Source organism: Callorhinus ursinus, unplaced genomic scaffold (assembly GCF_003265705.2).
Source record: "Callorhinus ursinus isolate GAN/ISIS: 27379988/994484 unplaced genomic scaffold, GSC_fseal_2.0 scaffold1667, whole genome shotgun sequence".
In the NCBI taxonomy this organism is placed as follows: Eukaryota; Metazoa; Chordata; class Mammalia; order Carnivora; family Otariidae; genus Callorhinus; species Callorhinus ursinus.
The window spans coordinates 5,374-9,444 of record NW_027398721.1 but is presented as its reverse complement, the minus strand read 5'-3'; the positions used below and the strand labels follow the sequence as shown (position 1 = coordinate 9,444).

The 4,071-nt window shown below is 44.3% G+C and overlaps 1 long non-coding RNA gene across 1 annotated transcript; it reads right to left on the bottom strand.

The window, feature by feature from the left end:
* Positions 1-522: 522 nt before the first annotated feature.
* Positions 523-3,928, bottom strand: LOC141372147 (uncharacterized). The gene is made up of 4 exons (XR_012377458.1): positions 3,823-3,928; positions 2,293-2,506; positions 1,926-2,020; positions 523-815 (listed from the first exon to the last, which is right to left on the bottom strand). It is a non-coding gene; the product is annotated as an uncharacterized lncRNA (long non-coding RNA).
* Between the last annotated feature and the right edge of the window lie 143 nt (positions 3,929-4,071).

Here is a 4,071-nt window from a genome sequence, read left to right as displayed (position 1 = left end):
TATTATGTTGTGAAATTAAGCATTGGTCGTTGAGGCCTATCATGGTAAGATTATGCAACAGGGGGGATTTAGAGTTAAAGGTTGTCTGTCTATAGATAGATTCTCAACTAAAATAGTATGCTGGTGTTATGAGTGATTGGGATTATGTAGTCAATCATGTAAAATTTGAGATGTTTAACCTTATATCTGTTGCATATACTTAGTTGTGTTTTTGGGATTTGGCAGGACAACAGTAAATATTTGTGTACCTTTTAAGGTTATGGGGGAGGGGGCTGGTTAAGCTACTTTTTTATCTGTTCTATACGGTTACAAGTACGTATGCATGCTACTCTAAAATTCTATCTTGTGACCACTTATTACAGCTTATGGTTACGTGATGTTGCTAAGTAACGTTCAACTCAAGCCCAGCTACAAATTATTTGACTGTGTGAGACCCTATGGTCCTAGCTGAGTGATACCACCTTTCTGCCCTAAAAATTAAAAGATACCAAATGTATGACAGCACAGTTATGTGTGATCATCAGCTGATTAATCATTAGCCCATCAAGATGTCCCTGGAAGTAATTAATTACTCTAAGTAATACAGTAGATACGTCCTAGAACACACAAACTAGAGACGAGGCTAGGAGAGAGCACTGTATAAAGAGATTAAAGTTTCCTGAAATAGTTACAACGTAAAATTGTCACAGCATTTACCTTGACCCTCTCTGTGTCCATACTAAGGACCGAGGTATTGTTTCCCATGGAAGCTGCACCAGGTCCTGCATTTGATAGCAGCCAGAGAAGGGATGGAGGTTTATTCTGATTTGCATAGACTGGGTGGAAAAAGACAAAAACCCTCCATGGCTTTCACCATCTTAACACTGCTTCCTACACTCAGTTCCCTTGCGAGAGACAGAGGGATTCCCACATGCCTCAGGTGACCCCTTTGGACTACGGGGAGACCGGTTCCCGCAGTCTTAAGGAAGGCTCTAGAAGGCCTTGGTTGGATATTTGATAATCAACTGTGGAGAGGTCAGAGATCAACTAGTTGGAAATCAACAATGAAACAAAGGTTTCCTGATATACAACACAGGAAATGAAAATTTATCAGATTAAAAATTACCCATGCCTCAGGCAGTAAGCCATCAGCACAGACAGCACCTGTCCTTTCTACAAGCTGTGGCTGGGTTATTCAGGTGTTTTACTGTATATTATCTGCTCTATGTATCTGACAGGGGAAGATGTAAGTATTCATGACCAGAAATTACCTCAAAGAATTCATCGTTCCTCATTACTATAGTATTAGTCTCTACGTGGAATTTCTTGTAAAGTTTTAGCATGACACTACCTAATAAAATAACAGTAGAGGACTGAAATTACACAAGGATTCATTTCCCTATTGGGGAACTGTAGTTGACAATACAAAATTTTTTTTGAAAAGGAAAAGGATCTCCATAAAGAGGAAAGAAATGTCTGCTTTCTTAAAGCAGATTGTCTATGGAATATTTATCCGCAAAGACAAATCAAGAAAGCTTACCAGGACATACAGCCTCTCATCTCTAATTCTATTCATGTTATTTTTCTCAATCAAAGAAAAACACAGACTTCAACATTGTGTCAAGGTGGAAGGGGCCCTGACCCATGTCTGTTCTCACACCCACTCTCAAGTTAAGTGTAACAGAGAGGTTGCTTGGGGGGGAGGGGGACAGTCAGCAGCGGGGCGTGAGCTCCACCACTCACAAGGGACAGACCCAAAGAGCCCTGCTGCCTGGGGACTTCTGAGGAAACAGAGTCCTGTCACCTCTGCGAGACCACCTGTTTCCTCTAGTAACCTCTTGTGATTATTTCCAGGAGACACAGCAGTTGCCCACTGGAACAAGAAGCCAATCGAGGGGATGTTGCAGCAGAAATTAAACTGCTGCATTTCACATCGTGCTCCTTACCTGTCCACGGAGGAATGTCCTTGTCACATTCTCCTGGCACTGGTTTCTGCCTCCTCGATTCCTCTGGTGGCCTCTGTCTTTGGATTTCTTCCGGTCTTGGAAGATGGAGATGAATCAATTTCACTAAGAAATACCACACCCAGGCTTCCCCTGGACAAGAAACAGCTTCTCCCTAGAAACCTCACAACGCCCTTAACCGAAGTATGTCAAACTCCTGTACTGGTGTTTCAAGTGGGCAACCTCCCTGCTCTGCTCCACCCCACCATCACCCCATCCAGATCAGGAGCCCCGAGATGTGGGAGAGAAACACACCCACGTTCAGCTGGGGCAGAGCGCGCACAAGAGGAGGAGAGAAAAACATTCTTACCCAGTTGTCCCGAGCCACCTTCTCCTGAAGAGTGATCTGAAAGAGTCAGCACATCAGTCAAAAACCCACACGCAGAGATTCAGTGGGCCTTTGATCCTCTGCATTAGGTGCTGAAGGATTGAGAAAACACTGGGCAGATCTTGTGGGCTCCCTGGTGTCTGAAAGGGGGAGCTCTTGCTGCTGCAGCTGTTCTTACATCTCTTCTTTTGTGTTCCTGCGAGTGACAAATGCTTTCATCAGGTGGAGCACAATGTGGAGTAGGGCTTTTTAGTCTGCCCAGGTTCCTGTTATGAGAACTGAACTCTCATATACATTTTGCAATCATATAAGACATATTTCACATAATTATCAAAATACGGTAGGCTCGAAGCGGTTGCTAAGTCATTTTGTATTCAGTATTTAATGCTTGTGGGGATCTGAGCTGATAAGGTCTCCTCACCAGTCATGACAGCTCCCTAGTTTATTCTGCAATGAGTATCTTTCATCATAAAGTTTGATTCTCCTTTTCCTCATATCCTTCTCGTGTTTCTCCGGGCTACAACAAGTGGGTCTCTAAAATGGCACGGTCCTTTTTGTTGATGTGATTTGTCCTACACCAAACTGCTTCTTAAGGTTTATAATCATTTCTACCACCTCCAGAAGCATGTCTGGGAACCACAGTTCCACATAGTCTGGCCAGCATTGGGGATCAGAAAACCTTTGGTAACTTAACTGTTGAATATTTTCAACTGAACATCTGGAAAATGTTTTTTCACATATCAAATCTCTATGTGTCTTCTGAACAGTGGTGGTTATTTGTGTGTGAGCTTGGTGTAAACACCATACCCAGTTTCAGAATCATCCACCAGCGTTCACCGCTGGGGTTAGGAGCTGAACTCCCTTGTGGTTCCCTATCTTTTCTGCAACTAATTTCAGTTTCTCCCCTGCCCCCTGCTCACATTCTTTCAGTCCCAGCTTCCTAAGAGGGAAAGGAAACATCTATACCTGGTAGCCCATGTGGAATTCTGACATTCTTCCTTCCCAGGAATCTGAAGGCAGGACTCGAATGTCCCCACATACCGTCCCCATGAACGCAACATCCACAAACCCAATCGCAGGGATGAATTGATGCCCCCGCCCCCCAGTAAGGGCCTAAAACCACTCAAACTTCAGCCTGCTGGCAAGTCTTCAGTAGCTCTGAGCTGCTCTTCACAGCTCCCTATTGCTACTCATCAATACATCAAATAAATATAAAAAGCACATATGAGATGCACTATGTGTCCGCCCAGGCCCCGGTGATTGGGATGGCATAAGCGTATTTCATTACCATGTAGGAAACCAGGCCTGACCAACTCATCACTACTAAACGCATAAGGATGAAGCAGGGCTTCCTGACTTGTCTAGGTTCTCTTGAGAGCCCTGAATTTTCAGTTCAAGCCTGGGGCCATGACACTGTCTTAGAGACACCTCTCCGGGACATGGTGTCATTAACACTGTGCTATTAACTACTGGACATTTCGTACAGTTCCCGAGGGAACTCGTGCCACCTACCTCAAAGACACTAGTTGAGAAGAATGCAAACCATGCTGAACAACAAAAACAATGATCTGAATTGCTCCACTGTCAGGATATTGTCTCCTGGAAAAGGATTTTAGCTGGGAGGTGGCGAGGAAGGAAGGAAAGGGAAAGGGAAGGGAGGGGGAGGGGAAGAGAAGAGAAAAGAAAAGAAGGAAAGGAAGGAAAACTTAGTTCACAGGATTTGCGACTGCTGGCACCCCCCCAGTCACCTGCCAGCCATTA